Genomic DNA, 14,806 nt, shown 5'->3' on the forward strand with positions numbered 1-14,806 from the left:
ATCGATGTCCCGGTTGGAAAACATCTTTGTGAAAAACTTGGAATATTTTTGAACTCAGGGACCCCAAACTGGGGGTCCGACTTATCGATGTCCCGGTTGGGAAACATCTTTTTGAAAAACAGAATATTTTTGAATTCAGGGACCCCAAACTGGGGGTCCGACTTATCGATGTAACTGAATTTTATAAGATTTGCAATAGGATTTTGCCGAATACTTGGGAACATAAGAGCCGGATAATCTGAAAATGAAACTTCTGTTATAAATGATTGATTAGAATACAAATGATGGATGACATAAATGATTGAGTGACAACGCAACTATTGCGAAATGAAGGTAGTCGCGGATTGATGCTGATAAGACTGAGTCACTGATTGCCCCTTGAAAATTTTATTAAATGAAGAATTTCTTTAAGTGGTCTCCATTCCATGGATGGGGTAGTTTTTTTCCCTTTCATGTCTTCTAGTTCGAACGTTCCTGGTTTGATGACCCGGGTGACTTTGAAAGGTCCGTCCCAGTTTGCCCCTAACTTTCCTTTTTCAACTGTTTTCCCAGTAGCTTCGACTTTACGGAGGACGAGATCATTGACCTGAATACGTCTTGTCTTCACACGGCGGTTGAAGCTACGAATCATCTTCTGCTTTTGGGCCACCGATCTTAGCAGTGCATTTCCTCTGGTCTCTGGAAGTAGGTCTAAGTTTGCTCTTTTTCCATCTTCGTTCTCGTCGTACGAGTAGTAGGTGACCCTTGTAGAGGGTACTCCTATTTCCACTGGAAGTACGGCTTCGGACCCGTACACTAAAGAGAACGGTGTGTGCCCCGTGGCCTCTTTGACGGTGGTTCAACTGGCCCATAAGATTCCGGGTAGTTCTTCATCCCAATTGCCTTTGACCCCTTCTATCTTCTTTTTGATACCATTTAGTATCTCCTTGTTGGCGGACTCGACTTGACCATTAGTTTGCGGCCTGGAGACAGAACTAAATCTGATTTGGATGTGGAATTTGTCGCAATACCCAATGGTGTTCTTGCTGACAAATTGCCTTCCATTATCTGTTATGATCACCCGTGGTATGCCGTATCTTGTGATGATGTTCCGCCATAAGAACTGACAGACTTGCTTGTCTGTGATTGAACTAAGAGCCTCTGCTTCTACGTACTTGGTGAAGTAATTAATAGCCACAATGATGAATTTGCGCTGCCCCTTTGCTGGTGGAAAGGGGCCAAGGGGATCCATACCCCACTTGTCGAAGGGCAGGACGGCTTGCAAGACGGTCAAGTAATTAGAGGGCTTCCTCCCTATCTTTGAGTGATACTGACATTCAGGACAGCGTTGGATCAGTTCTTCCGCGTCTTTCCGGAGTGAAGGCCAATAATATCCACTCCTAAGGACTTTGCTAATGATAGTTCGCACTCCCTGGTGTATTCCGCATCCACCCTCGTGTATTTCGCGTAGGATGTAGTTTCCTTCTTCAGGAGCAACACATTTCAGAAGGGGATGTGTGTATGACTTTTTATATAGCGTTCCTTCGTGAAGTTCGAACCATTTGGCCTTCTTCTGGAGCATTTTGGCCTGATTCACGTCCTGGGGGAGCATTTGATCTCGCAAGTACTTAACGTATGGCCCCATCCATGTTTCAGATCTGTCGATGATATCGACCATGAAGTTGATGCTGGGGTTAGAGAGCACTTCCCAGATTATATCACGAGCCGCGGAAGTATCTGCGGAGCTAGCAAGTTTTGCTAGGGAATCGGCTTGGGCATTTTGGGATCGTGGAATGTGCTCCAACGTGAACTTATCAAACTTTGGAACAAAGTCCTTCACTTGCTGCAGATACATTTTCATGCTATCATCTTTAGCCTCGAATTCCCCGTTTACTTGCCCCACTATTAATTGAGAGTCCGAGAATGCGGCCAATTCTTTAGCCCCTGCCTCATAGCAGATTTTCAGCCCCATCAGTAATGCTTCGTACTCGGCCTCATTGTTGGATGCCGCGAACTCGAATCTGACCGCCCTTTCCATGCGGACCCCGGCGGAAGATACAATGAGGAGCCCGGCCCCACTCGCCGATTGTGTTGAAGACCCGTCTACATATAATTTCCATTCTTGATTAAGTTCAGCAGGAGGGGGGGAAGTGCTTTCAGCAATAAAGTCAGCCAAAGCTTGTGCTTTAATTGCTGTTCGAGGTTCGTACTCGATGCCGAAATCTGCTAGCTGGTTTGCCCAATCTGTGACGCGGCTTGACTTGTTTTTCCCTTCCAGAATCTTTTTTAAAGGTTGATCAGTCCGGACAATGATCTGATTGGACTGAAAGTATGGCTTCAATTTCCTGCTGGCCATCACTATCGCAAATATGACCTTTTCCACTTCGCAATAGTTCCCTTCCGAGCCACGGAATGCATAACTCACATAGTATATTGGGAGCTGCTTCTTTTCCCTTTCCGCCACAAGTACTCCGGATAACGAGTATTCGGAGACAGAGACATATAAGACTAGCTTTTCCCCGTTGATGGGCGAAACTAGTTTTGGCAAGGCCGATAGGTGCTCCTTAAGCTGGCGGAAAGACTCTTCTGCTTTCGCGGTCTATTCGAATTTCTGTTGCTTTATCGTTTTGAAGAAAGGCAAGCATTTGTCCGCGGACTTTGAAAGGAATCTTCCTAGAGCAGCTATACACCCCGTGAGCTTTTGTACTTCTTTTACGGAGGTGGGGGATCTCATGTTTTGAATGGCATGAATTTTATCTGGATTTGCCTCGATGCCCCGCTCGTCTACCAAGAAGCCGAGACATTTTCCTCCGGTGACCCCGAACACGCACTTGTCCGGATTGAGCTTCATCTGGTGTTTACGGAGGGTATTGAACGTTTCACGCAAGTCCGCGGCGTGCTGAGTTGCGTGCTTGCTCTTTGTTATCATGTCATCCACGTATACCTCTAAATTCCGTCCAATCTGGGATTGAAAACCTTGTTTACCATTCTCTGATAGGTGGCTCCAGCATTTTTTAACCCGAAGGGCATGACTTTGTAGCAGTAGACACCCATGCTAGTGATGAAGGCCGTGTGTGGTTGGTCCTCCGGCGCCAATTGAATCTGATGATATCCGGCATTGGCATCCATGAAACTTAATAGTGCATGGCCTGCTGTGGAGTCCACCAGGCGATCTATTTTTGGGAGTGGATAGTCGTCCTTGGGACAGGCTTTATTCAAATCCGTGAAATCGACGCACATCCTCCATTTGCCATTCGGTTTCTTCACGAGGACGACATTGGATAGCCAATCAGAGTATTTGCATTCTCTAATAAATCCGGCTCTCAACAATTTTTCAACTTCTTCTTTGGCAGCCTCGGTCCGCTCTTTTCCTTGATGCCGCAGCTTTTGCTTCACTGGTTTGTGGCCTGGTCTTATGTCAAGTTTATGACATATGACGCTAGTAGGGATGCCGGGCATTTCTTCCGTGCTGAAGGCGAAGACGTCGCGGAACTCAACAATGGTGGCCACGATTTCTTGTTTAATCGTACCAGGAAGATCTTTCCCTATCTTGATTTGCTTCCCCTCGAACATGTCTACTTCCTCGTATCTTTCTATGGGGCGAGGTCTTTCATGTGTGCTAGGGTTTTCCATATACACGCTCATGACAGCGGGAGCGTCTTGATCTTCCCTTTCCCTCTTGGCGGGTGTCGCGGAATGTCCGCGCTTCAGAGTGTTTATGAGGCATTGGCGGGCCGTTGCCTGATCTCCCTTGAGGATGCCTACTTGCCCATCATCCCGCTCGAATTGCAGCAAGAGTTGATGAGGGAAGATTGCAGCTTTGATTTTGTTAATGAGGGGAAGTCCCATGATGGCGTTGTAGGGGAAAGTGAGATCCACTACCGTGAAACGTATGGGCATGGACCTACTTTCATTTCTTTCTCCTACGCGCACGGGGAGAATGATCGTTCCTAGCGGAATGACCTGACTTCCCCCAAACCCGATCAGCGGCTTATCTAGGGGCTGCAAGTGCTTTTCCTCAAACTTCATTTTTCTTAAGCACTCCATTGTAATGAGATCAGCCGTTCTTCCTGTATCCACAAGTACCCTTTTGACTTTCATCTGTCCAATTTTGAGGGTGACCACCAGAGGGTCAGTATGGGGCTGTTGCAGTGTTTGCGAGGTCGTGGCATCGAATTTCATAATCGGTCCCCTGGATACTGTTAATGGAGGTCCCTTTAGCAGAGTGTGGACGCTATCTTTCGCGGCGCGAACGGTAGGATATTCCTCAGTATATCCTCCAAAAATCATGTTGATGGTCCCTTGCGTGTGGGAATTTTCGTGCCTCGCTTCTTCCCTTTTGGGGGATCCGCGTCTTTGATTCCACGGCCTTCGGTTCGCTTCTCTTCCCGCCTCATAGTCCCTCCTGTTGAGGAACCTGGAAAGCTTTCCTTCATCGGCCAGTTGATGCAGGATACGTTTGAGTTCGCGACATTGGGCCAAGGTATGGCCGTGCTCCTTGTGGTAGTCACACCACAGATTGTAATTGCGCCTGTCGGAAGGAGTGGTAGTGGGAGGTGGAGTTGGCAATTTGTCTCGAACGGCTAAGAAAATATCCCTTTTGTTTCGATTAAACATCGGGTCGTTTCCCCCGTCTAACAAATTGCGCGTTCTGGATTCCCCTTCCGTGGTACAAATGTGATGGGATCGTGGGGGTCCCATATCAGAAGGGGGCGCGGGACGACGCGGCATGTAATTTCTTTCCCTCCTCGACTGGGGCTCTTCTCTGTTCCTCGAAGATTGATGGGGGGTTGCGACGTCTTTCTTGTCAGACTTCCGCCTCTTGGGGTCATGTGCCTGACATATCTCGGAGGCCGTGACATAACTTTGACACTGCTTCATGGCCTCCGCATATGTCTTCACCTGGCTCTCCAACAACTGGAACTTGAGCCTTTGAGCCTTCATTCCATTGATAAGGGCGTTTAAGGCGACTGATTCCTCTAAATCCGTCACCTCTAGCACCGCCTCATGGAACTTCTTAAGATAGGAGGATATGGACTCTCCTTCCAATTGAGTGATACTAAGTAGGTGGAAGTTTGATTTCTCCTGCCTTCTTGAGGCTGTAAAGTGGCCCAGAAACTTGCCTTCTAGTTGGGCAAAATTGTGGATACTTCCTCTTGGAAGGGAGGTGTACCATGTCAAGGCTGCTCCCGTAAGAGTAGTTGGGAAGAATTTACACCATAAGGAAGGGTTGGTAGTGTGCAGCACCATCAAATTCTTGTACGCCATCAAGTGTTCCTCGGGGAACGACGTGCCGTCAAATGCTGCCATATTTGGGATTTTTATTTTCCCCGGGTTGGGAATGTTTAGTATCTCAGGAGCCATTGGAGAGATTATCGGCGTAGGATCTCCAGGGAGGATATTGACCAGCTGCCGTCAAATCCTACCAGCTGCGCCTTCTTCCTCTCTTGCCTCCGTCGATCCACCAGCGACTGGACGCTTTCGAATGCCCTATGCTTTTTGCTTTCCAGGAAGGTTCGGGCATCTCGAGAGGTGGTTTTGGACACTTTGTCCTGTGGATCACTCCTGCTAACATCCGTGTGGGTTTCCGATCTTTCCCGCCTTTTCTTATTATGCCTGCTGGAGTGGGAAGTCCTCGAATTCCCATCTTGAGATTCGTGGGACTTTGGTACCTCCTGGTGGGGTTCGATCCGTTCCTGCAAGTTTTTAATTTGGTCTGCCATATCTTCTAACACTCGTTGTTGAGTGGGAGTATTACTTATGACGGCGCGTAGCTGTTCAGTAAAAGCGGCAGTAAGGTTGCGTGCTAGCATGTCCAGATCACGGCGAGTCACGGCTTGATTGTTAGCGTGACCCGCGGAAGTGTCTGTATCTATGCTATGCACGATTGCGGTTTGTGTGGGATTCTTCTTAGGAGCCATGACTTTTTGTTTATTCCCCACAGACGGCGCCAAACTGTTTTGGTGGTGAAACGAGGAAGTGCAAAAGACACTTAAAATACCTGGAGATAGGTGGAAGTGTGATCAAGAGGAGCGACTCGTGGGAGGAAGCGACTTGAATTCCTGCGAAACAACACGTTAGCCTTGTCCGGGGGTGATCTCCCGGAAAACCCCTCCGACGCTCAAGTTAGAACGTGGATGTGAGAATATGGAATTAGTGATTATAGAATGAATACCAAAAGATGCAGTGGGTAATGTTATTGGAATGTTGGTAGGCTAATGAAGTGGAGTATGAGCAAGGATGCTTAAGAGGATTATTTTCAGATGCCTCTTCCTTCTTGGTGGCTGCCCCTATTTATAATGAAGGAAAGGAAGTTATTGTTGAGGAGGAGTGGATGATCATGGGAATAATGGGCAGCAGCTGGTGGTTATGATGGAGAGTGGAAGATAGTGGGCAGTTATCCACCGTGGAAGAAGGATGATCAGAGAATGTGGGTGAGTGGGAAGTTACCAAGCAAGGGGAACCATGCATTGTGGGAGAGTGGGGAAGTGAGTCAACTTGATGGTCATTCCCTTATAGGAAGTTAGGGTTTTTAGAAATAACTGGCCCATGAGCCATTCAAGGAAAATGGGAAATCCAGAGAAAGGCCCGTCTGACCCAAAGTCAAAGTCAATGCGAAAAGGTCAAGGGGCAATAAGGTTATATGACGTAAATAATTTAAATAAATAAATTAAATAAATGATACCATGACATCTACTATTATTGAAAATCCTTGAGATTATCTTACAAATCAATAATATATATATATATATATATATATATATATATATATATATATATATATATATATATATATATATATATATATATATATATATATATTTGATGTTTTGACAAGTTTCAATCATATATTGCGATATTTGACACGACATAACAACTTGCTAAAATGATAAATTAAAATCGGTTACTTTAATTAGATTGTTTTACTTTATTTTTTTTTAATGTGTTTTATGCCATCATATCATATCATATATACATACATACAATACTATAAAAGAACTAGAAAATTTTCACATGGCGATTTCATATAATTTTGCTAAATGAAGCAATTTTACATGTGAAAATGTGATTGTGTAGTACTCAAAAGACTTTATTACATTAATTATACTATAAAATCAATACATACAATACTACAAAAAAACTGAAAAAATTCCACATGGCGATTTCATAGAGTTTTTGCTAAATGGAGCAATTTTACATGTGAAAATGCAATTGTGTAGTACTCAAAAGACTTTATTACATTAATTATACTATAAAATCAATAATCAAATAAAATATACATACAATACTATAAAAGAATATACATACAATACTATAAAAGAACTAAAAAATTTTTATATGGTGATTTTATAGTGTTTTGTCAAATGGAGCAATTTTACATGTGAAAATGTGATTGTGTAATATTCAAAAGACTTTATTACATTAATTATACTGTAAAATCAATAATCAATAAAATATAATAATGAAGAAACGACTTGAGACACATGTCACACTGTCATTAAATTTTTTTTTATCTTTTCTCTATTATTGACAGAGAAACTTTTGATATTTGATTTGTTATTTAGAGAAACAATAAAATATCATCAATAATCAATAAAATTTACTAATAAAGAAACGACTTGAGACACGTGTCATACTGTCATTAAAAATTTTACCTATTTTTTCTATTATTGACAGGGAAACTTTGATATTTGATTTGATATTTAGAGAAACAATAAGATATATTAATAAAGAAACGACTTGAGACACGTGTCATATTGTCATTAAAATTTTTTTTGCCTTTTATTCTATTATTGACAGGGAAACTTTTGATATTTGATTTAATATTTAGAGAAACAATTAACTCATTAAAACATGTAATATGTATTGATTAACTATAACTATATTTGATAATCTATTGATACTAATTTCCTTATATAAACCAAAAAAATAATATACATGTAAATCTTTATTTTAGCTTAGATAATAAATCATCATCATGCTACTATAATGAATAAGCTAATTAATTTGACTGGGTATATATTGAAGACTTTTTAAATTTATTTGTCTCAATTATTAGTAATTATTATGGGTATATATTGTAATATTGTTGTATAATAAATTATTGATTCACTTTGATAATGATAGTATCATAACAAATACAAAGATTTAATAATTAAGTTTATGTAGTAAATGAATTAATTTTATAAAATAATATCATATTCATATCAGTAAATATTTATAACATTCGTATTTTACACAGAAATCTATCTAGTTTATACTATAAAAGAACTGGAAAAATTCCACATGACAATTTTATAGAGTTTTGCCAAATAGAGCATCTTTAAATGTGAAAATGTGATTTTGTAATACTCAAAAGACTTTATTACATTAATTATACTATAAATAAAATAAAATTTATACTATAAACGAACTAAAACAAAATTCAACATGGCGATTTTATAGAGTTTTGCCAAATGGAGCATTTTTACATGTGAAAATGTGATGGTGTAATACTCAAAAGAATTATTATATGAATTATGATTTAAAGTATTAAAGGTAAGATTTCAAAAACTAAAAAAATTAGATCAAATCATACAATCATTCAACTTCCTCCGATACTGTCTATTATATGATTACACATCATACGAGACTATAAAATAACTTGAAATTTCACATGACGGTTTTATAGAGTTTTGCCAAATGGAACATTTTTACATGTGAAAATGTGATTGTGTGATATTCAAAAGATTTTATTACATTAATTCTGATTTTAAGTATTAAAGGTAATTTTCAAAAAAGTATTATTAGATCAAATCATAAAATCATTCAATCATCATACAGTACTATAAAAGAACTAAAAAATCATACATCATATCATGTCGTATACAATACTATTAAAAAATTGAAAATTTTCAATTGGGGTTTCTATAGAACGTTGCCAAACAGAGCATTTTTATTGGTTAAAATGTGATTGTGTGATTTCAAAATATTTTATTAACATTAATTGTGATTTTAAATATTAAAGGTAATCAAAAAGATTTTATTAGAGCAAATCATACAATCATTCAATCACACAATAGTATAAAAAAATACTAAAAATCATACAATACTGTAATGAAAATGAAATTTTCTCAATGACAATTTTATAGAGTTTTCTCAAATTAAATAATTTTACAGGTTAAAATGTGATGATGTGATATTCAAAAAATTTTATTACAGGATTAGAATTTTAAGTATTCAAGATAAGTTTTCAAAAAGATTTTTTTAGATAAAGTCATACAATCATACAATACTATAAAATAACAGAAAAATTGCAAATGACGATTTTATATAGCTTTATCAAATGAAAGAAGTTTTACAGATTAAAATGTGATTGTAGGATATCCAAAAAGATTTTATTACTTTACTTAATTATGATTTTAAGTATCATACAATACTATAATGACAAGTTTGGCAACTTGGAACTCATTTCCAAACGTTGAATTGGCCTAAATATTATGTTTGGCAAATCTTCAATTTGAAAATGTGAAATTGAGTCAATTTTATAAAATTCCAATAAAAAAGTAAAAATGGGCCAAATATTAAAATTTGAAAATTTCAAGTACATAAGTGTCATTTGCAATTTTTGAATTTGAATGGTTAGATATCACATCATCACACTATCATTAGTGAAAAAAAATCATTTACCACAAGACATATGCTCCGATTCAAATTATAACGAAGCATAAAAGTGATAGAGAAGTTTATAAAAATATTATCAGCTTCAATTTTTATTTTTTTTTTTTGATGAAATCATCATATCATTTTGAAATTAACATATCAATAAAGTTTTCATTTAAAATTAACAAATCAATAAATAATTCATCTAAAATTACCATATTAGTAAAAATTTCTTTTGGAATTACCATAAAAATGCATATATCTTTTCGAAATTATCATATTATTAAATATTTAGTAGATCTACTAAATCTTTATGGATATGGCAATTTCAAAATATATATATATATATATATATATATATATATATATATATATATATATATATATATATATATTTATATTTATATTTATATATATATATATATATATATATTTATATATTTATATATATATATATATATATATATATATATATATATGAATATTTTTACAAGTTAAAATGTGATGATGTGATATTCAAAATATTTTATTACATGATTAGAATTTTAAGTATTAAAGATAAGTTTTCAAAAAGATTTTATTAAATCAAGTCATACAATTATACAATACTATAAAAGAACAGAAAAATTGAAAATGACGATTTTATATAGCTTTACCAAATGAAAGAAGTTTTACAAATTAAAATGTGATTGTGGGATATCCAAAAAGATTTTATTACTTTACTTAATTATGATTTTAAGTATCATACAATACTATAATGGCAAGTTTGGCAACTTGGAACTCATTTCCAAATGTTGAATTGGCATAAATATTATGTTAGACAAATCTTCAATTTGGAAATGTGAAATTGGGTCAATTTTATAAAATTCCAATAACAAAGTAAAAATGGGCCAAATATTAAAATTTGAAAATTTCAAGTACATAAGTGTCATTTGCAATTGTTGAATTTTAATCCCAAAATTGAATTCTCTATTTTCAAATGAATTCTATGTTGCCAAACACTACCTAAAAAAAATAAAAAATTAAATGGCGATTTTATAGATCTCTGCCAAATAAAGCATTTTTACATATTAAAATGCAATTGTGTAAAATTCAAAAACATTTTATTAAATTAATCATGATTTTAAGTATCAAAGTTAAGTTTTCAAAAAATATATATTAGATCAAATCAATCAATTAAAATATTTTTACAAACTATACATCCCAATGCATGATTTGGTTATAGCTATTTTACAAGTAATTATTAGATGAAATAAATCATTACTTATGATATCCATGTAGACGTATCCTAGTCGATTTTTCTTTGATATACCGTATAATTTTATGATTTATTTTTTAGTTAAATTATAAATAGTTTTATTTAACTGCAATAAAACGAATAATTAATGATATTCCAATTACATAGATTGCATAAATGGTTAGATATCACATCATCACACTATCATTAGTGAAAAAAAATCATTTACTACATGACATATGCTTCGATTCAAATTATAATGAAGCATAAAAGTGATAGGGAAGTTTAAAAAAATATTATCAGCTTCAAAATTTTTTCATTTTTTTTGATGAAATCGTCATATCAATTTGAAGTTAACATCAATAAAGTTTTCATTTAAAATTAACATATCAATAAATAGTTCTTCTAAAATTACCATATTAGTAAAAATTTCTTTTGGAATTAGCATAAAAATGCGTATATGTTTTTGAAATTACCATATCATTAAATATTTAGTAGATCTACTAAATCTTTATTGATATAGCAATTTCAGAATATATATATATATATATATATATATATATATATATATATATATATATATATATATTTATATTTATATTTATATATATATATATATATATACACACACACACACACATATATATATATATATATATATATATATATATATATATATATATATATATGTATATATATATATATATAAATATATATATATATATATATATATATATATATATATATATATATATATATATATATATATATATATGTATGTATATATATGTATATATATATATATATATATATATATATATATATATGTATAATATATATATATATATATATATATATATATATATATATATATATATATATATATATATATATATATATGTATGTATGTATATGTATATATATATGTATGTATATGTCTATATATATATATATATATATATATATATATATATATATGAAAATTTTTAAAGGTTAAAATGTGATGATGTGATATTCAAAAAATTTAATTACATGATTAGAATTTTAAGGATTAAAGGTTAGTTTTCAAAAATATTTTATTAGATCAAGTCAGACAATCATATAATACTATAAAAGAACAGAAAAATTGCAAATACAATACTATAAAAGTACAGAAAAATTGCAAATGACGATTTTATATAGCTTTACCAAAAGAAAGAAGTTTTACAGATTAAAATGTGATTGTGGGATATCTTAAGTGATTTTATTAGTTTACTTAATTATGATTTTAAGTATCATACAATACTATAATGGCAATTTTGGCAACTTGGAACTCATTTCCAAATGTTGAATTGGCCTAAATTTTTTGTTTGGCAGATCTTCAATTTGGAAATATGAAATTGGGTCAATTTTATAAAATTCCAATAACAAAGTAAAAGTGGGCCAAATATTAAAATTTTAAAATTTCAAGTAATAAGTGTCATTTGCAATTGTTGAATTTGAATACCAAAATTGAATTCTCTATTTTCAAATGAATTCTATGTTAACAAACACTACCTAAAACTTGTTGCTAAAAACAAGTTTTCTTGTAGTGTTTATAGAGCTCTGCCAAATAAAGCATTTTTACATACTAAAATGTAATTGTGTAAAATTCAAAAGATGTTATTAAATTAATCATGCTTTTAAGTATCAAAGTCAAGTTTTCAAAAAAAATATATTAGATCAAATCAATCAATTAAAATAGTTTTGAAAACTTTACATCCCAATGCATGATTTGGTTATAGCTATTTTACAAGTAATTATTAGATGAAATAAATCATTAATTATCTTATCTATGTAGACGTATCCTAGTCGTTTTTTCTTTGATATACTGTATAATTTTATGATTATTTTTTAGTTAAATTATAAATAGTTTTATTTAACTGCAATAACACGAATAATTAATGATATTCCAATTACGTAGATTGCATAAATATTTAGATATCACATCATCACACTGTCATTAGGGAAAAAATATATTTTACAACAAGACATATGCTCCGATTCAAATTATAACGTAGTATAAAAGTGATAGGGAAGTTTAAAAAAATATTATCAGCTTCAGTTTTTTTTTTTTTTGATGAAATCATCATATCAATTTTAAATTACCATATCAATACCGTTTTCATTTAAAATTAACATATCAATAAATATTCCTTCTAAAATTACCATATTAGTAAAAATTTATTTTGGAATTACCATAAAAATGCATATATGTTTTTGAAATTACCATATCATTAAATATATAGTAGATCTACTAAATCTTTATTGATATGGCAAATTCTGAATATATATATATATATATATATATATATATATATATATATATATATATATATATATATATATATATATATATATATATATATATATATATATATGAACATTTTTAAAGGTTAAAATATACTGATGTGATATTCAAAAAATTTTATTACATGATTAGAATTTTAAGGATAAAGGTTAGTTTTCAAAAAGATATTATTAGATTAAGTCATATAATCATACAATACTATAAAAGTACAGAAAAATTGCAAATGACAATTTTATATAGCTTTACCGAAAGAAAGAAGTTTTACATATTAAATTGTGATTGTGGGATATCCAAAGAGATTTTATTACTTTACTTAATTATGATTTTAAGTATCATACAATACTTTAATGGCAAGTTTGGCAACTTGGAACTCATTTCCAAATATTGAATTGGCCTAAATATTATGTTTGGCAAATTTTTAATTTGAAAATGTGAAATTGGGTCAATTTTATAAAATTCCAATAACAAAGTAAAAATGGGCCAAATATTAAAATTTGAAAATTTCAAGTACATAAGTGTCATTTGCAATTGTTGAATTTGAATACCAAAATTGAATTCTCTATTTTTAAATGAATTCTATGTTGCCAAACACTACCCAGAAAAAATAAAATTTTAAATTGCAATTTTATAGATCTCTGCCAAATAACGCATTTTTACATATTAAAAAGTAATTCTGTAAAATTTAAAAAGATTTTATTAAATTAATCATGATTTTAAGTATCAAAGATAAGTTTTAAAAAAAATATATTTGATCAAATCAATCAATGTAAATATTATTGAAAACTTTACATCCCGATGCATGATTTGGTTATAGCTATTTTACAAGTAATTATTCGATGAAATAAATCATTAATTATGATATCTATGTAGACGTATCCTAGTCGTTTTTTTTTTATATACTGTATAATTTTATGATTTATTTTTTAGTTAAATTATAAATAGTTTTATATAACTGCAATAACACGAATAATTAATGATATTCCAATTACATAGATTGCATAAATGGTTAGATATCACATCATCACACTATCATTAGTGAAAAAAAATCATTTACAACAAGACATATGCCCCGATTCAAATTATAACGAAGCATAAAAGTGATAGGGAAGTTTAAAAAAATATTATCAGCTTCAATTTTTTCTTTTTTTTTTGATGAAATTGTCATATCAATTTGAAATTACCATATCACCACAGTTTTCATTTAAAATTAACATATCAATAAATATTTCTTCTAAAATTACCGTATTATTAAAAATTTCTTTTGGAATTACCATAAAAATGCGTATATTTTTTTGAAATTACCATACCATTAAATATTTAGTAGATCTACTAAATCTTTATTGATATGGCAATTTCAATATATATATATATATATATATATATATATATATATATATATATATATATATATATATATATATATATATATATATATATATATATGAACATTTTTACATGTTAAAATGTGGTGATGTGATATTCAAAAAATTTTAGTACATGATTAGAATTTTAAGTATTAAAAGTAAGATTTCTAAAAGATTTTATTAGATCAAGTTATACAATCATACAATAATATAAAAGAACAGAAAAATTACAAATGACGATTTTATATAGCTTCA

The sequence above is a fragment of the Amaranthus tricolor genome, chromosome 16 (genome assembly GCF_026212465.1).
Source record: "Amaranthus tricolor cultivar Red isolate AtriRed21 chromosome 16, ASM2621246v1, whole genome shotgun sequence".
Taxonomy (NCBI): domain Eukaryota; kingdom Viridiplantae; phylum Streptophyta; class Magnoliopsida; order Caryophyllales; family Amaranthaceae; genus Amaranthus; species Amaranthus tricolor.